Below are 21,312 nucleotides of genomic sequence, written 5' to 3'. Positions count from 1 at the left end.
AGTCAAAGTATATCCAACTTTTGCTTATGCATATGTAGACTCGACTTAGGACGCCGATCTAGGACTAGAATGCTCGAATTTGATTAAAATTGACCCGAAATCTGCTCGAAGCGTTGACCCGAACTGCTTGAAATTGCGCGGCTTGCGGCTATGGAATCTTGAATAATGGAGATTGTACTTTTGCCGTCCGAAACACTAAAGAGTGTGTACTCGGAGTCATAAGAGAGGACGGTGGCCTCGTCCTTTGATGCAGGCCCCTGCGCCTGGCGCAGGCTTGGCGCCTATGATCTGTCGTGCAAGCCGACTCTTGTATAAATAGGGAGCATTTCGGATCATTTCTTTCATCAATCTTTCCCTGCTATCATTGCATACTGCTTCCTCACGAAGAGAAAATATGTATGTGTCTTTTGAAAATGCCTTGAACTCGTGGCTTGGTTCGCTAGGCAAGTTGGAGAAAAGGGAGCTTTGGAAATAATGAGGTATGTCCCCTCCCTGAGGAATTTAGTGCCATATTGGGGTGGTCCATTATGCTGGAGCCATGCATGCCTAGTGTTGAAGAACACTTTTTCTTGAGTTTTGAAAGGTATCTGGGCTTGAAGCCCCCACTTTTGAGTGCTGTTGTATATGGCAAAGGGGTGGATTTGTCCCTCTTTGTCACCTACTTTGCTGGGCTTGATGTTCCCAAAGTTTTCCGCCTGAGATCCTTGAGTTTTTGTATATTTGCTCGCTTCCTCTTTTCGAAGCAGGGGTTTGGCAATGGTGATGCCTCCCTAATAGAGATTGTAGAGCAGTTTGCTAATGGTCGGGACCCAATGCCGCTCGCGATTGGCGAAACATTGATGGGCCTTGACATGCTGAAGTCGGACCCTTCTTCTCTGCCGTCGGGAAGTCCGGTATTACTCCAAGTAAGGATCTGGAGCCTTCTTTGCATTGTTGAATTTGTACTTGTATTTGAATTTTGAATGTTGAATTTTGAAATGCATTTCTTGTATACTCCTCAAGGTTTGGCTCATGGAGAGGCTCATGCTGGTGGCACCACCGGAAAACATGGAGAGCTATAATAGAAAAGGGTACACTGTGCGGCCCATGGTGTATGACCGACTTTCATTGGATGAGTGGCGATGCGCACTCTCTGGAAAGGAATCTTGTATAAAGTAGGTAGTTCCTTGGTGGGGAATTGCTACTATGAGACATGCCCATGGTTCTACTGCTTTGAGGGTGCCAAGCCTCACAATGCTGGTCTTCTACTCGCCTGCTCGAGTGATGAGACAGTATGGCTTGAAACAAGAGATCCTGGACTGCAAGGAAGTGAACCCGAAACCTGTTGCGCTGAATGCAAATCGACTTGAAGTTTGGAGGCGGTATTGGATCGCCAAACCATTCTTGAGTATCCAGTTCCCACCTGAGCCAGTTACTCTGTCTGCGGGATACATTGTATGGATGAGAGGTCTAAGCCAGAGGGACGCTTCTTTCTCCGGACCAGCTAGAGTCCGAGGTTCTAGAGCTAGACGTCCTGCATCAACTGACTATGAGGAAGGTGACGGGAGTGTGGCCCATCCGGTGCTTGACCGTTCGGAGTCAAAAGGAGGTTCGTCGTCCTCCCGTCTTGGAAGACTTGCAAATTCCTTCTCCCGCCGCTTGGGAAAGGGGAAGATTGATGATTGATTGCGGGAGGAGCCAGGGGATAGTACTCAAGGTGCCAAGACTCGAGAGCATAGTCGCCCGACCTTAGATCTTTGTAAGCTGAATGTGTTTGAAATTGTATTGGAAGGAATTGTGTTTAGAATGTGTTTGGAAGACGTGTTTAGAGAATGTTTTTAGGAAGTGAAAAGGCTTTTGGAACTTTGCTTCACTTGATCCTGACTTTGTATTTGAATTAGCTTTGAAGGCCTTAGGGCCGAATAAAGAGTTATTGTGTTAAATTCCGCTTGAACATGCTTTGTTTTGAATTGGCACATTTGGAATAAAAGACAACAACAATTGAGTTTTGAAATTTGATTTGATTTTTGGGATGCCCTTAATTGAATTTGAATTTTTTTTGTATTAAAGTGGTCGGGCCTCGAAATGAGGTTGCCTACGTATCCCGTTAGGGAATCAGGCCGGACGTAGTTTTGACTACCTTACAAGACCTGAATTTGGATTCTTGAACATGGAACTTAGACATAGAACTTCTTGAGTTGATCGAGGTTGGTCGGAGATCTGAATTCTGTTCCATCGATGTCTGTTAGTTCGACTGCTCCTCCAGAGAGGATTTTCTTGACAATGTATGGGCCTGCCCAGTTGGGTTTGAATTTTCCCCTTGGATCCATGGTGCTTTTGCGAAGGGCATTCAGGACAAGCTCGCCTTCGTTGATGTTTCGGGTTCTGACCCTTTTGTTGAAATGCCTGGCCACTCGGCGCTGATAGACTTGTACATGGTGAGCGGCTTGAAGCCGACGCTCATCGAGCATGACTAGCTCGTCATATCTTGCTTGTACCCATGCAGCTTCTGGGATTTTGCTTTCGAGGACTATCCTTAAAGACGGTATCTCTAGCTCGATAGGTTGTACTGCCTCCATCCCATAGACCAATGAGAACGGAGTTGCACCAGTTGAAGTGCGAATTGAAGTTCGATATCCCCACAATGCGAAGTGCAGCTTTTGGGGCCAGTCCTTGTAATTGGTATTCATTTTCATGATGATGGTCTTGACATTCTTGTTGGCCGCTTCGACTGCCCCATTGGTTTATGGGCGATAAGGCGAAGAGCAATGATGTTGAATTTTGTACTCGGTGAATAGATCTTCACACTCCCCTTGAAAATGGGTTCCCTAGTCACTGATGAACTCGTGAGGAACGCCGTATCTGCATATGATGTTTTCTTGTATGAACTGGGCCACTTGCTTGGAACCCAACACTTTGAATGATCTGGCCTCAACCCATTTGGTGAAATAGTCGATGACGACCAGTATGAACTCATGACCCCCGGTGCCTGTTGGAGTGACTTTGCCAATGACATCTATACCCCAGGCTGAGAATGGCCACATCGATGATTGAGAGTATAGCAATGATGGAGGAATGTGCTTCAGATTCGCACACTTTTCACATGTGGGACATTTCTTGACAAAGAAGTAGCAATCCCGCTCGAGGCTAGTCCAGTAATATTGGGGCCTGATGATCTTGAGGGCTAGCATTTTCCCATTCATGTGGGTGCCACAGACTCCAGCATGTATGTTGTCCATGACTCTTTGAGCTTCGTGCTTGTTAACACATCGGAGGTTGGGACTGAAGGAAATAATGCCCTTGGTCCAAGTATGCATTCTATGTTAAGTCTAATAAATGCGGTTCAGTATTAATTAACAAGTTAATAATTCAGTGAGATCAAGTGAGCTGAATGCCTAGCTAGAGGCCGCTTCAGTTCAAGTGGAATTAATGATATTAATCCACAGCTTACTCTTGACTGAACCCGTAGGGTCACACAAATAGTACGTAAACGGATCAAGTATTTAATGGCATTAAATACTCTATCTATGGATATTCGGAATCGACGGATCTTGGTTTCAGTGGGAGCTGAGATCGTCACAGGCAAGAAATGAATACTCCGGAAACGATGATATTACCGGAAACGGAAATATGGATCGTATCGGAAATATAAATATTATCCAAGTCGTAGATGTTGCCGGAAACGGAAACATGGTACGTATCGGGAAATATTATCGGAAATGGAAATATTACCAGAATCGGAAATATTGCCGGAAACGGAAATATTGTCAGAATCGGAAATATTACCGGAATCGGAAAATAATTCCGGAAACGGAAATATTAAATATTTGTTCGAAACGGAAATTAATTCCGGAATCGGAAATGTTAAATATTGTTCGTATCGGAAATGAATTCCGGAATCGGAAATTTAATCGGAAGCGTATCGTACGAATAAGCATCGGACGAGGCCTGCCGGACGAGGGCCCAGCACGAAGCCAGGCCATCGCCCAGCAAGCCTAGCGCGCCGCACAAACAGCCACGCCAGGCCCAGCGCAAGGCCAGGCCCAGCAGGCCGTGGCAGCGCGCACAGCGCGCGCAGCGCGCGCGGGAGCTGCGTGGGCTTGCAGCTCGCGCAGGCCTCGCTGCGTGGGCTGCTGCTCGTGCGCACGCATGGGCGGCCCATCGTGGCTGCCGTGTGTGCGTGTGTAAGTGTTTGTGTTCGTGCACGTTTCCTAAAACGTGCAGAGTTCGGTTAATGATTAAATTCCTAATTCTGTTTGATAAATTAATTAAATTAGAGTTCTTGTAGGATTCTAGGTTTAATTAATTTGTATCTGAATAGGATTCCAATTCCCTTTCCATAACCCTATAAATATGTGGCCTGGGTTCACAATTTATAACGAGTTTCAAGTATTCAAAAGTGAGTTTTTGAGAGAAAAATTCAGCCACACATCTTGCTCAAAAGTGCCGAAAATTCTAGTACCTTAAGGGCGATTCTAGTTGGTCAATCTTAAGGCGGATCCGGACGTGCTGTGGACTATCTACGGAGGGACGACACTTGGAGTCCTAAAGACTTGTTCTTGCTCGGTTCGGGCGCAGCTAGGGAGGGCACGCAACAAAGAGTATGCATCTAAATTATGCTATATGATTATGTGTAAATAATATGTAATCCTGGGTTAATGGTTGTTTCCGCATGATTTATGTAATATCATATGTATCATAACCTAACAGTGGTATCACGAGCCCCTTATTATTTTCATAATCTAAATTGCATAAACATGGTTAAATATTACAAATTTGCAAGAATTAAAAGGGGTGATTAATTTTCGTAATTGTTAATTAATTGCAAATTGCGTTTATTTAATTATACGTACGCAGTTTTTCGGCAGTTTTTTCGTTACTCATCCAAATCGAGTGATTTTTGTGTCAATTCCGCATGTAAAAGGCATTCTAAAATATTGACAAAAATAATATTTTTCTGCCGAACCCAGAATTCTCAAATTCGAAGCCTAACTATGACTTTTCGAAGGTTTTAGTTTTTCGAATGCAAAATTTCGTAAATTTAAGATGTTAAATTAAATATTTGCGATTCTTGTTGATAAATCTTGAATTTTTGATTGACCTACTGCATATGTTTAACAAGTTTGAATGCCTAGTCTTGTTAATTATGCAATCTAATTTGTAATTATGATTAATTTGTTGAAAATTAGAATAATTTAGAATTAATTTAATTTTCATAATTAATTGTAATTTAATTAGAAACCTATGATTAAAAACCACCATAAAAATTGTAAATTTATGATAAATTTTAAATTTTTATGACCTAGGCTTGAATCCATAACAATCGGAAATCAATTGGATAATAAATTTTTCGAATTTTCGCCCTAAAATTATGAAATTAATAATATTTATTAATTTGTCATTAATTTTATAAATTTTAAATTTTTATGCGATTCGTTCATATAACTTGCACGCACAAAGCAATGGACGCTTCGTGTTACCCTTAAGGGGTGTTGTATAGTGCGGGCATGCGACGACGAGCAAGGGAGCTCGTCGCCCGTGCGGCACGAATGCAATGAGCAAGGCCGTAGTGCACGAGCACAAGGCAGCAGCCCTGCCTTGTGTCGTGGGCCACGAGCAATGGATGAATGGGCATGGGCGAAGGGCGAGCCAAGGCAGTCGCGTGTGGGCAGCAAGCGAGCTGCGCCACAACGCGCACTGCCTCGCGCAAGAGCGCGCAGCCTCGCGCGCAGCGAGCGCAAGCTCGCGTGCCACGAGCGCTGCGCCCAGCGTTGCTCGCGCGCACAGCGAGCGATGTCGCGCGCCCAGCGAGCGATGACTCGCGCGCAGCGAGCGCTGGCGAGCGCGCACAGCGAGCGATGGCTCGCGTGCGACGAGCGCTGGCGCGCGCGCAGCAAGCACCACAGCGTGCGATGGCTTGCGATGGAGATGCAGCAGCTATGCGACGAGCGCATGGGCTGCGCGCACATGGCCAGCGATGGCTGTGTGCGTGCGGCCCATGGGCGTGCAATGCGTAGGGTGTTTGCGTTACGATTAGATCGTTTTGAATGTTTAATTTGAAAATTTCAGTTCACGTAATTTTAATTAATTTTAAAATTAATAATTTAAATTATTTTCTTGGATTTTAATTTTGAATATTGTAATTATAATAAATGTTATTTATTCTAATTATTTTACTAAAATTAAAATCATGAATTAATTTAAATAAACGACTGAAATTAAATTAAACTTTTTGGATTCAATTATAAATTTATATGAGCTTTAAATTTTAATTAAATTTGTATGTTTCCGGTTAGACTAGAAATACATTTTTATGTTTAAAATTAGTAAAGCATATGAATTTATTGGTTTAAGTGGGAGCGCTTTTTAGTCATAAACTCTTGATTAGGTCTACAAATCCTTAAGGTTAAAACAACTTGATTAGAATTAATAAGGACTGAATAATTGGTAGATTATTGGTGCCTTTGATTAATTGCTGCAAATATTTACGTGATGCATAATGTGTTTTACTAACCAGCTATGTGGGCCATTCATGATAATGAATGGGTGAATGGTATATATTGTATATGTACTGTTTTGCAGGTTATGAAGTGACTAGTATGGCCCAAATAGGATAGAAAATATGGTCTGCGTACCATTAATTTGAATGTAATTGGTCTAAAGTACCAAAGTTATTTTTCAATTCAAATATGGTCTGCGTACCATCAAATAGTTGTAATTAGTTATAGCTTATCCTATTTGAAGAAAATGGTGCCTCCCACGGAGAATTTCAAGACGGACTTTGAAGTCAGAGCTTCAAGATGAAGTCGGGCCATACTAGATCACATTTATCTTATGCATGTTTTAAGTTATTTATTGCTTTTAAATATGTCTTAAAATGCATGAGATCAAAAGCTTGATTATGTTGCATGATTAAGGATTTTAGTTCACTTAAAATCTAACCAACATAGTAAGAGCCTTAAGTTCCAAACTTAAAAATTGAGTTAAAAGGTGCCATGCCAAAATATACACTTGCTTGGATATCCTTTACATCAATCTAGTAATAGTTTTCGCTCATCGAGGTGTTACTTATTGGTCTTAAAGGGGCAAGGTACACAAATAATTGTGAGTACATGTTAGTTTTGGTGAAACTCAACGATATAAGTAAGGAGTCCTTTTATGTCGTGGCAAAATCGATAGGTTTACCTAATAAGTTCTTAGACGTACCTATCAACCAAGAATAGTTTCTAGACTATTAGCAAAAGGCTTTTGCTTACCTAAGATGTTCTAGGATTAAGTCGACAAACTGTGCTTAGTTCTTCAATGATTTTAGGATCTTGGAATCATTTTATTCACACCTGCCGGAACAATAAAATCGAATAAAATGCTAATAACTTGTTTGAATTGCATGGTTGCTTTAATTTCAAGTTATTATTCATGATAAATGTTTAGACTTTGCATGCTTCAATGTATGTTTTAATTATTGTTTATAATTAAATATCTTGCACTGCAATAAATCCTTTTAGAAAGGTAACAGTAAATTTCCTCGATTGGTAGTGAATCCAAGAACGATTCACGGAAATGAGAGAAAGTGAGCAATTTAAAATGTACGTTTCTTATATCGACTTTTATGGTTGTTTTCGAGTATCAAAGTCGAATGGCAAACCGATTGGTGCTTGTGAATTCAAAATACAATGTTGTTTTGAGATCATAAAGCATTGAGTTTAAACGCTCAGCTTTACCAATGGTTAACAACCTAAAATCCTTTTTCCATTTAATTCTCGAATGAGTCTAGTTCCTAGACATTCGAATAGATCGATGCTTAGAGAACTTTAGAAGCTTCTGGTAAGATCATCTAGTTGAAACAGAATATTCAACATAAATTAAAATGGTAGAGAACCTTGTTGGTGACATTGGACATGTCTAACAAAGTATAAAAGTCAACACTAAAGAATTCAATTCTTAAGACTATAAGAAAGGGTACAAGAAATAGGAAAACGAGGAACAAATGAAAGGAATTTACGATTCCGTTTCTACCTATAAATTTATGTTTAAAGAGAAGTGACCTAGCAATCAAACTTCCTTGGTATCATATACCGCTTGAGGTTCTTACTTCGGTAATAACTCAAATAATGGAAGCTAGGATACACTAATGACCTACAAGTGGGAAATGAAGCATGGCAATGCTACATTAGTTGTAGGGTCATCTAGTTTGTTTTAAGTCCTTTCAAAGGCTGGAACTTAATGGCTATTTTGTTCCATAATCAGCATACCTAAATTTCTGCTTCAAACACAGAAAGACTCACATTCAGAAGAACAAAAACAATGCTTGTTTGTTTGTTTATTTGAATGAAATGGTCAATTACTCGTTGAGTCAATATGCTTGATTAAAACAAACAACTCTTTAAAGAACTTTACTAGGTTCAAATCAAACCCTTGATTTGAGTTCCATTAAATCTTTGGCATTGTTGCTTAGACCATATCAACAAGTTAACATTCATAAGCTCTATTTTGATGGACTTTTGAAAGTTGGTTGATTTCTAGATCAACTTAAGACAAGCTAGTCTTACTTGTTGAAAGTAACAAAGAATATGAACTATTGTTAGAACGCCTAGACGATAGAGTTCAAAGCTAAAGAAAGGTTTTATGACTTTATTATTTCACATGGATTTGAGTGAATATAGGTTTATTTACTCAAATGTGATATAAGTTGAATCTGTTTGGCTAGTTCAAAGATTCAGAAGTATAAAATCCACTCGGCAAGAAATCATAAAGATCTAGGTTAGATCATGTTGATGATTACTTGAGACCAAATATGATCATCAATGATTGTGTGTTGTAATTTCACAATCTAGCTCCATAAGATATGGCATATCTACGTTGGAATGATCGAAGTCAATTAGTACTTGATTCGATCAATGATGAATCATAAAGACTTTTCCTATAATTTCTAAAACAAAATGCTCAACTACCACCAAACTAAACCAAATTCGTCAAAGCTATTGAAAAGTAATTTCAGGATATCTTTTCAATTATATATATCTAAAGAGTTGCTAAACTCAGTGGGAGCTTAGTGTTTGTTATTCAACAAACTAAGGCCCAAGCCTAGATATATGTTTCATTGTGATTTATTCAAATGAGACACAAGGGTATTGTTTCTACCACGAATTTTTGAGAACATAATGTTTGTTTGCTCGAAATAATGTCCTTTTAGAGATTCGTTTCCAAAATGACAAGTGGGAGAAAATAGACCTCGAAAATCTTCGAGGCGAACAACAAACATAAACGGACATTCCGGAGGCTTTTCGAAGTGCTTCAGAAAATCCGAACTTATTCTGTAAGGACTTTACAAGTGGCTTTAAAGAATAAACATCTCTTAGAAGACTTTACAAGTGCTTCAAGGAGAACAGAATATTCAAAGGACTTTCAAGTGGCTATTGATATTCTATTGTTTGATGTTCTATACCCAAGTAGGCATAGAGTTCAACTCACTGAAACTATGCAATTCTTCTATTAGATAGTGAAGAAACCTACAACTTACAGTCAAACTATTATCATGTAGATTAATGAGTTTGTGACTTGTAAGAAAGCTATGACGAAACCCAGATTCCCTAAAATGGTTAGAGGCCATATATAGACTATATGTTTAATTGGTTAAAGGCCATAAAACATACTCAATGTTTTGATGACAAAAAATTGAAATTTTCTTGATTTGCAAGAATAGTTTCACACCTATTGGTTGCAAGTTTGTTTTAAGGATAAAAACCATCAAACATGGAATTGTGTTCACGCACAAAGCTAGATTAGTTGCTAAAAGGTTACAAGCAAATTCATGGCATGGATTGTGTTGAAACCTCATGCATAATCGTAATGCTCAAGTCTATAATTCAAGCAATGATTGCATATCGGTACATATAGCAATTGGATGACAAAACAATTCCTCAATAAAATGTTGGAATAAACTATGTACATGGTATGTCATAGGATTTGTGGATCCAAATAAATGCTTGAAAAAGAAAGCTAGCTTATGAAATCTAAGTACAGATTTAAGCAAGCAATTGGGAATTAGAAATGTATTTTAGTGAAGCTAATAAGTATTTTAGTTTCATAAAATGTACATGATTCTTATAGATATATAAGAAGTTTAGTGGGAGTACTTAAAACTTAATTGGTCCTATGTGTATTACACACATATCTCTCTATTGTGAAATAACATTCAAATGCTAATGACTTAGATTTGAAATAATTCATCAATGATGGACCATGGCGAAACTTAGTACATACTGGGTATTAAGATCTATTTACAAAAATCTTATGATATTGTTTTGGATTAAGTAATGGCATTTACTAAATCAAACACGAAAGTCTCCATTGGAGATATTCGACCCATGTGAATAAATCTAAGTAAAGGATGTTTGAACTATGTATAAGCATTTACTAAGTTAAACATCAAAGAGTCTAAATGAGATTCTTAACCTATATTATATGTCAAAGAATTTAGCTGGATTCAGTATCTGCTGAAATTGAATAAGCTAAAGTTACATGAATAGAATTCAATTGGGAATTATTCTGCAAAAGAATTTATCATGTATGATATAATATGAGGATCGCCAAAAACGTATCGTATGACTTTAGCCATGACGAACATATACCAATCTCTATTGATCTAAGTGAAGATCAACTAGATTGAGATCAAGAATACTTATGGTACTTGAAAAGGTACATAGGAATAGTTCTTGATTCAAGGAAATAAAGATATGCTAAATATTGATGCTACACGCAGAAACACTGGCAAAGGATCGAACAAGACCCCTTTGGAGTTAACCATTGGCAAGGACGAGCTATAGAGCATCGTGTTTTGAAATGGCAACATGGGTTGGAGACCATGAGTTGTTGCGTGGGAAATTAAAATAATGATTTCTATGTTCTAAGATATAGTTGAGAGTATTCCACATATCTGTGAACTGCTTGGATAAGTAATTCCAAACAAAGCATCACTAGCAACCTATAAAGTTGAAGTAAAAGTAATTATTGCCTAAGAAGCAATAAAACAGGGTTGTTTAAAGTTCTTCACTGAACTTGGGTAGATCACCTATCTGCTGGCTTGATGATTCTTCATTGAAAAATGCGTAGAACCACTCTTGAAGCAAGAAAAACGTCTGCTAACTTGATGGTTCTTCATTGCAAAATGAGTAAAACCACCATCGAAGTAAGAAAGACTAGATCACATAATAAACAAACTCGAAAAGATCTTATCATCATATCTCGAAGAACATTCGATGAAAAGGATATTAAGATTGGCAAAGCATGATAACTAAACCTATGCAACAAGTGAGAAGCAACACTCACATTGTAGCACTGGAAATCAAGCATAGCTTTGAATTCCATGAACTGTTTTAGAAGATGGGTTTGAGGCCCATGCTTGTAAAACATTGGGGTTGAACATTTATCATATATGAAATGTATTTTCATATTCCATTTAATCTTGGTTTAGTATTAAATGATGAGTCCCTTCAAATTTGACGATATATTCAAGATAGACTGTCAGGACCAGTCCTGTGACTAAGAAATGTCTATCAAGTGAACTTGAATGTCAAAGGTTGAAAATGGTCCCTGGTCGGAGTTTTCTATAAAATTGGACGCATAGAAAATGTTAGACGATTAGAATGCAAGATGACTAGTAGTTCTGTTTCTTGAACTATGTGGACATGGCAATGTTATAATCATTTGCATAGATACTTACTTTGGAAAGACTAGTATCGGACAAGACCTATGAAACTTTACTGTAAGAGATGAAAATCTGTCATAAGTAAATTTCATTAAATTATTAGACACTAAATCCTCAATACCTGAGTGATTTGAGATTACTTGTTTGAGAACTGGTTGCTTTGACGTTGACCAACCGTCGCACCGTAAAAGGAGGCTATAAAGGCAACGCTCAGGTAATCACCTATCAAACGAAGTCTAATCTCAAGATCGCAAGATTGGGATTGTCCTCCCATAAATCGGGATGAGATGCTTAAAAGTTGTACAAGGCCACTCGGAGAGCTAGAAACTGTGAAATGCATGGCCGTGCTTGGATGAATCATAGGCTATGATTATCTGTTTATTTGATCAGTTGAACTCTGAAACCGAGGAACACCTCTGGACATAATAAGGATGACAACTCTTACCTTATGTTCAAAAGCAAGCATCGAGCGACAAAGGAATTAGGAAATGCACACTTGTCCCTAAGGACAAGTGGGAGACTGAAGGAAATAATGCCCTTGGTCCAAGTATGCATTCTATGTTAAGTCTAATAAATGCGGTTCAGTATTAATTAACAAGTTAATAATTCAGTGAGATCAAGTGAGCTGAATGCCTAGCTAGAGGCCGCTTCAGTTCAAGTGGAATTAATGATATTAATCCACAGCTTACTCTTGACTGAACCCGTAGGGTCACACAAATAGTACGTAAACGGATCAAGTATTTAATGGCATTAAATACTCTATCTATGGATATTCGGAATCGACGGATCTTGGTTTCAGTGGGAGCTGAGATCGTCACAGGCAAGAAATGAATACTCCGGAAACGATGATATTACCGGAAACGGAAATATGGATCGTATCGGAAATATAAATATTATCTAAGTCGTAGATGTTGCCGGAAACGGAAACATGGTACGTCTCGGGAAATATTATCGGAAATGGAAATATTACCAGAATCGGAAATATTGCCGGAAACGGAAATATTGTCAGAATCGGAAATATTACCGGAATCGGAAAATAATTCCGGAAACGGAAATATTAAATATTTGTTCGAAACGGAAATTAATTCCGGAATCGGAAATGTTAAATATTGTTCGTATCGGAAATGAATTCCGGAATCGGAAATTTAATCGGAAGCGTATCGTACGAATAAGCATCGGACGAGGCCTGCCGGACGAGGGCCCAGCACGAAGCCAGGCCATCGCCCAGCAAGCCAAGCGCGCCGCACAAACAGCCACGCCAGGCCCAGCGCAAGGCCAGGCCCAGCAGGCCGTGGCAGCGCGCACAGCACGCGCAGCGCGCGCGGGAGCTGCGTGGGCTTGCAGCTCGCGCAGGCCTCGCTGCGTGGGCTGCTGCTCGTGCGCATGCATGGGCGGCCCATCGTGGCTGCCGTGTGTGCGTGTGTAAGTGTTTGTGTTCGTGCACGTTTCCTAAAACGTGCAGAGTTCGGTTAATGATTAAATTCCTAATTCTGTTTGATAAATTAATTAAATTAGAGTTCTTGTAGGATTCTAGGTTTAATTAATTTGTATCTGAATAGGATTCCAATTCCCTTTCCATAACCCTATAAATATGTGGCCTGGGTTCACAATTTATAACGAGTTTCAAGTATTCAAAAGTGAGTTTTTGAGAGAAAAATTCAGCCACACATCTTGCTCAAAAGTGCCGAAAATTCTAGTACCTTAAGGGCGATTCTAGTTGGTCAATCTTAAGGCGGATCCGGACGTGCTGTGGACTATCTACGGAGGGACGACACTTGGAGTCCTAAAGACTTGTTCTTGCTCGGTTCGGGCGCAGCTAGGGAGGGCACGCAACAAAGAGTATGCATCTAAATTATGCTATATGATTATGTGTAAATAATATGTAATCCTGGGTTAATGGTTGTTTCCGCATGATTTATGTAATATCATATGTATCATAACCTAACAGGGACCGCTAAGGGACCTTTTGTATAGAACGCCGCCTTCTATGACGAAATTGCCTGATTGCAATCGTAGATCCCTCCGATTCTTGCTTGAAAAGTGTGGGGGATACTCTGAATTTTGCAGATACCTTTGAATGTCTATAAACCAAGGTTCATCTCTGTCTTGCTCGACGTCGTCAATAGCATGGATGTATGCTGCTCCTTGACGCGTTTCAATTGTAAGTGGCATTTCGGCCATGTATGCTGATCATTGAGGCCAGCTTTGCCAGTGCGTCGGCGAATTGATTCTCCTCTCTTGAGAGGTATGTATAGCGAAGCTCTTCTACTTGTTCAGACAGCTGCTCGAGATAGGACTGGTATGGGGCCAAGCTCTCGCTTCTTACTTTCCATTTGCCGGAAATTTGATTGATGATTAGGGAAGAATCCCCGTACACTCGAAGTTTCTGGACACCCAATGCTAAGGCGGCTTCCAGGCCCATAATGCATGCTTCATATTCTGCCGCATTGTTTGTGACGTTGAATTGCAGTTTTGCTGATATAGGAATGTGAGTGCCGTCTGGGGCTACTAGAATTACTCCAACACCACATCCGTCCTGGTTGGAAGCACTGTCAAAATGCATTGACCAACCGTCATCACTGGTCATTAAGATTTGCTCGTCGGGTAAGTCGTAATCTTCCTCTTCTGCCTCGACAGGACAGTCGGCTAGGAAATATGAGCCTGCTGAACCCTTGATAGACTTTTGCGGAATGTATTTGAGGTCATATTCTGCTAACATGACCAACCATCTGGAGAACCGTCCGTTGAGTGCTGGTTTTTTGAATAGATACTTGAGAGGATCCGCTTTGCTGATCACATGTACTGTATGGGAGAGCATGTAGTGCCGTAGTTTCTTTGTGGCCCAAACCAAGGCAATGCTGAGTTTTTCAAGCTGAGTGTATTTGGCCTCGTACTCGATCAGCTTTTTCCTTATGTAGTATACGGCGTTCTCCTTGCCATCAATTTCCTGGGCAAGCATAGCCCCCACTGCTGAATCTGTCGTTGTGAGGTAGAGCCTGAGGGGAATCCCTAGCTTGGCTGGTTTTAGTACTGGTGGGTTGGAAAGGTAGCTCTTGATCGTGTCGAATGCATGCTGACAGTCGTCATCCCACACCTTGGGCTCGCTTTTTCGAAGCTTTTGAAATACCGGTTCACAAATCATTGTGAGTCTTGAAATGAACCTGCTGATATATTGTAGTCTGCCGAGAAAACCCCGAATTTCCTTCTCATTCGTTGGTGGTTGCATCTCGAGAATTGCTTTGATTTTCGAAGGATCAGCCTTTATGCCTCTAGAGTTGATGACATATCCGAGTAGCTTGCCTGACGTTACCCCGAATGCACACTTTTGAGGATTGATCCTCATATTGTATTGTCTGAGCCTGTTGAAAAACTTTCGAAGTACTGAAGTATGCTCATGTCTCTCTTGGATTTGACAATCATGTCTTCGACATATACCTCAATTTCCATGTGAATCATATCGCTCAAGATGGCTGTGGCTGTTCTTTGATAAGTTGCTCCTGCGTTCTTTAGTCCGAACGGCATAACTGTATAGAATATGTACCTCACTGAGTGATGAAGGTTGTCTTCTCCATGTCCTCCTCTGCCATGGGAATCTGATTGTAGCCTGCGTACCCGTCCATAAAAGAGAGTAAGGCATGATTTGCGGTGTTGTCGATAAGATGTCGATGTGAGGCAATGGAAAACCGTCTTTAGGGCTGGCCCTGTTAAGATCTCTATAGTCCACACACATTCGTACTTTGCCATCTTTCTTTGGAACTAGGACGACATTGGCGATCCATTCTGGATACTTTGCTTCTCGAATAAACCCGGCCTCTAGCTGCTTGGAGACCTCTTCTTGAATTTTGAGGGAAACATCCGGTTTCATGCGACGGAGTTTCTGCTTGATGGGCTTTGAACCTGGAATGAGGGGAATTGTATGCTGACCGATGCTTGGATCAACCCCTGGCATATCATGATAGGACCATGCGAAGACGTCTACATACTCTGAAAGTAGCTTGATAAGATCATCCCGCTCTGCTTGAGAAAGAGTTAAACCAATCTGAACTAGTTTTGGATCACTGCTATTAGAAAGGTTGACTTTTTCTGTTTCCTCAATTATGGGCGTCCTGTTTTCATGATTTTCGATAGCTTTTAGAATTTCAAAGTCAGTTTCTTGTGAAGCAAAGTTGTTTGGATTAGGATTGTGTTTTGAATTAGAACTCGAAGAGTAAGCAGAAATTGAAGTGTTATTGAAATCAGCAATCATTACATCGACTGTTTTGACTTGAAGCTCGGCCTTTAGAGGCTCTTGATTGATGCAAGACTCTAGTTCTAGACACTTAGACTCATTGCTAGACTCAGATCCAGACTCATCCTCCAACTCGGACTCGCTCATCATAGACCCTTCGCCCACAGTAATCTTGAACATCTTGCCATTTGGAGCAGATATCTTGAGAGACTTTCTCCAGGCTTTGACCATCTTCTCACTTGGAGTAATTAGCTTAGATGGGTCGAAATCTTCGATTTGAGTGATCATTTGAACCATGATGTCTTCGGAAATGGTTGGGTTTATTTCCTGGCCAAACAATAGACCGAAAGCTGATGAATCAAGGCATTCTGGGGTAGCCTTGTCTTGTATCGGAGGAACATCCTCTAGGAAATGACAGTCTTAAAAGATCTCGAACCTAGGGTAAAGGATCTCCTTTGAAGAGTCATTGAAAGGTTCTTGGAAATCAAAGTATATGTCATCCTCTCCTTCTTTCACGAATTTCCCAATGAGTGTGAGTTGATGAGGAGGTATGTTGAATTGATCTTTGCCAGCTCGACGGGCCTTTAGCTTAGCCTTCTGTTGCTTGTCATCGAACTTAGTCGGCTTGTATCCCAGGCCGCAACAATTAGTCTGTCCCTGGGTCTTTAAAGGAGATTCGGTAGGCGGTGGCAGAGTAGTGCCCAGGAAGCGCCCACGCTTGATCATTATGCGTTTTTCCATGGGATTCATTCGGGATTCGATGGCTCCAACTTCAGCACTGAATCCCTAGAGGTCTTCGTCGTTGTAATCATGTTCGATTAATATCAGAGCCTTATCGGCTATCTTGGTCCTTGGATGGGACGCATGCAGTGTAATGATGTTTCCTTGGACCTCCATTCGGACCTTCTGATGAAGTGAAGATGGCACTTCTTTGAGGTCATGGATCCAAGGTCTTCCTAGTAGGAGATTAAAACTTGCTTTAATGTTGAGCACTTAAAAGCTTACTTTCCGCTCTATCGGCCCTGTGCGGAGTAGTAGAGTGAGAGTTCCCATTGCTTCCCTGCGAGTGTTGTCATAGGCACAAACACCTTGGGAGGAACTAGAAAAGTCACTAGGGGTGAATCCCAAATTCTCAGCAGTGCGGAGAGGACACACATTGATAGCTGATCCATTGTCCTCCAGAGTCATGGGGATGATCTTGTCTTTGTATTCAACAGTCAGATAGAGAGCTTTGTGATGGCTGCCCCCTCAGGTGGGAGGTCTTCATTAGTAAAGGTGATCCCTTCTTCCAAATTTGTAAGTAATCCGACCAACTCGTCAGGAGTGACTTCTAAGGTGACATTCAACTTGACAAGGGCATTGATAAGGGCAGTGCGGTGCTCCACAGAGGAAGCCATGAGTTGAAAAATATTAATCTCTACCTTGGTGTGCTTCAATTCCTTGATTAAAGGGTTCTCCTCGGTGGGTAAAGGAACATTAATTGCCGTTGCTGCTCTGTCAGCTGGCTCTTGAATTCGACCAGACCTAGTCATGACTTGAACACTGTTTTCTGCCTTAGGGTCCAAGTACTAGTCGGCGCTCACGATTTCTCGGCACTCATCATCAGAGATGTTTTCAATAGGAGGGTCCTGATATATGTCTTCATCATCGCTGGCCCAGATCCCACAAATGTGTCATTGAGGTAACCTAGATTCCGAGTTTTCACTTGGCTGCATAAGGTGTGGCATACACCTTTGGTGGTGAAATATTTCCTCTACCTCGAACGGGCCCACAGCATGGAAAAGAGTTTCTTGATTGTCCTCGAGAGCCCTTATGCGAGCCTCGGCTTCCTCAACACGTTCATAGAGCTCTGCTACAGCTGCTGCTAGTGAAGTCATCTTGAGAGGAGGAGTCTGAGCACATAGTTAGGACATGATTTCGAACTTTAGAACTTGAACTTCCTGACACATGATATGATATGCATGCAATGAATGAGACCTAGACTTGACTCTAAGTGCCACTCCGAAGATTCGGGACTTTGGATTTTTGTACTTGTATCCGGGATTTGCAACCCTTTGGAAGCGTTTGAGAGGAGCCTTCATTCTTTTGTAGAAGCCGAATCTTTGTACTAGAATTTGGGAAATCGGAAAAGAATATTTCGACCTATTGGAATTTGAACTGTTTTAGGGAATTTCAACCCGCTCGAGAATTTGGAAATCGGACTCGTACTAGGAAATTGAATTTTGTATTATTTCAAGGGAATTTCAACCCGTCAATATTTTAGAGGAATGTCAACCCGATTGGACTTGGAATATTTGAAGGAAATTTCAACCCGATTGAAAGGGAATCGATTTTGTATTGTTTCAAGGGAATTTCAACCCGTCAATATTTTAGGGAGTTTCAACCCGTTTGGAATTTGCATTATTTTAGGGGAGTTTCAACCCGGAGATAGAATTTGAACTTGAATTTGCATTATTTCAGGGGAGTTTCAACCCGAAGATAGAATTTGAACTTGAATTTGTATTATTTCAGGGGATTTCCAACCCGAAGATATAATTTGAACTTGAATTTGTACTATTTCAGGGGATTTTCAACCCGTTGGAAGTAGAATATTTTTGGGGAGTTTCAACCCATTGAAAGTAGAATATTTTAGGGGAGTTTCAACCCGTCGAATTTCGAAACATTTTAGGGGGATTTCAACCCGAGAATAGAATGCGGAATTTGAACTTGTACTATTTTAGGGGATTCTCAACCCATCGGACAATTGGACTTGTATTATTTTAGGGGATTTTCAACCCGTTGGACAATTGGACTTGTATTATTTTAGGGGATTTTCAACCCGTTGGACGTATTTTGACTTTTGTATTTGGAAGACAAGGGTATTTTTTATTTTTTTGTAGTTTGAAGTTTGAATTTGATTTGAAGTTTGAATTTTGAAATGGAGAAGACGCACTTTCGTATGTAGAATATGAGGCCTTGAGTTTAGAAAATCCGGCATTATGCCGTCATGGATTTGAGACTTTGAATTTGGAACTTGGAAAGTCCGGCATTATGCCGCCGTGGACTTGGAATTTTGAAGTGTTTGAGAATGAGATCGGATGAGGAAAATCATGCCATCATGGATTTGGAATTTGAAGCTTCGAATATAGGACTTGAGATTTGAAAGATTGGATTTTAGAACTTCGAACTTGAGGTTTGAAATATAGAATGGAAAAGTCGGCATTACGACGGCGTGAATTTGGAACTTGAAACTTTGAGTATAGGATTTGAAGTTCGAAAGGTTGAACATGGAATTTGAGGTTTGAGTTGAAAAGTCGGCATTACGCCGGCAATGGGTTTGGATATTTGAACTTGAGGTTTTGAGATTGGAATTGGCAACTTGAGTTTGAGGTTTGAAGACTTGAATGTTTGAAATAGGAAATCAGGCATGACGCCGTTGGATTGGAGCTTTGAACTTGCATATTTGACCAGAAAATCCGGCATTATGACGCCGTTGGATTGAGTTTTGAATTTGAAAATGGAAGTTTTGACTAGAAAATCCGGCATCATGACGCCGTTTGAATTTGGGTTTTGAATTTTGAACTTGAAATTTTGACTAGAAAATCCGGCATTATGACGCCGTTGGATTTGAGTTTTGAAATTTGAAACTTGAAGCTCGAAATTTGAACTAGAAAGTCTGGCATTATGACGACGTTGGATTTGAGTTTTGACTTGAAACTTGAAGCTCGAAGCTCGAAATTTGAACTAGAAAGTCCGGCATTATGACGCCGTTGGATTTGGATTTGAAAATTGAGGTTTTGGACTAGAAAATTAGGATTGAACTCGAAACTCGAAATTTGGACTTGAAAATCCGGCACTATGACGCCGTTGGATTTGGAATTTGACTTGGAAACTTGAGGTTTTTGTAAGTAGAAAATCCGGCATTATAACGACGTTGGATTGCATTTTTAACTTGAAAGTTGGAATTTTGGACTCGAAAATCCGGCATTATGACGCTGTTGGATTGAACTTTGAATTTGGCATTTGGAATTCGGACTCGAAAATCCGGCATTATGACGTCGTTGGATTGAATTTTGATTTTGGCATTTGTGCGTGAGGCGTGTTTGAGGCTTTTGAATCAAATGGAGTGGCACTCCTAAAAGACCCTAAAATCGGCGATTTAGATGCATGAGGTTTGAATGATGATCCTAGGGGTTTGGTATCCTAGTTGGAGGCTAATTGGTTTTGGCAAGCTAGAACTTGAGGTTAGGCATTCACGCGTGCAAAGACGCCCACACAATGCACAAGTAGCACGTTGTCACACTAATCATGAATATGAATGCGACATGAAAAGTTCTCAACCTAAGGTCGGTCTAAGTTTTGTATGATGCAAGTGGTCGGATTTGGGTGTCAAAAGGTACTCGACTAAGAGACGGATCCGGCGACAACTTGCACATCCGCCTAAGCGAGGTGTGTGTCGGCAGACGGCCTCCATACTTGACATCGGGAATGTCAAGCAAATGCCAAGTTTCAGTAGGCGCGGAAATGGTCACACACTTTGGTCGGGAACCGTATGGAGAGTCACCATTTCGTTGCCCCCGGGGCTAGCCCGAATGTAGAACACATCCGTTAGGGAAAGGTAGAAATTCGTTTTGCACAAATATGGTTTTCGAAAAATGCATGAAATGCCTAGAAATTTAAATTGAAATCGTACTTGAATTCGTATTTGTAAAGCTCGTTTTTCGACATTCGTTCACGAGGTTTGGGAGCGTCCTTCCAGATTCAAAAATAGACTAACTCCCAACACGAAAAGTTGAGCAAAAGTGGGCGACGAGCCACTGTGAGCCACTGTCCTGGATGCAGGCAGTGGCGTTGGGCGCAGGTGGCATCCAGTACTTAAGCAGATCAGTGGCTTGCTGCTCGAAATCTGCTCGCATTTTCGAAATTGAAATTAGAAATATCCCCAGCAGAGTCGCCAGAATTGTAGGGGGTTTTTTTTGTCCTCCAACAAGGGGGGCGTTTTTTTTTTGGAAAACCATTGAAATTTTGTACCTCGAAGGAGTCGCCACCAAACATTGTTTAAAATCTCGTTTGGAAAGACCGCAAGTGACTCTATTTTGGATAAGGCTTTGAATACTCGAAACGGATGGGTGAGATCCGGGCACGGGAACGAGATGCTTATTCCGCGAGCTTTAGAATTATTCAAGTACGTGACATAGCATTTTCGAAAATATACCCTAGATTAGACTATGTGGGTTTGAACTTTAGAGCCAATAGAATCTCTACTTTGTATGGTGGTCACTTTGCTTTAAAGGTTAATTTAAAGGAACCTAAGGCCGGTTTGTCCAGGAAATTATCTTTGTTAAGCGTGATGTAACCTTGTATTTTGTTGTATTTAGCATGTGCGGGGATGAAAGCAACATCACAATAGTAAATAAGT

Source organism: Spinacia oleracea, chromosome 1, assembly GCF_020520425.1.
Source record: "Spinacia oleracea cultivar Varoflay chromosome 1, BTI_SOV_V1, whole genome shotgun sequence".
Classification (NCBI taxonomy): domain Eukaryota; kingdom Viridiplantae; phylum Streptophyta; class Magnoliopsida; order Caryophyllales; family Amaranthaceae; genus Spinacia; species Spinacia oleracea.
Note: the sequence above shows the minus strand (reverse complement) of the source record.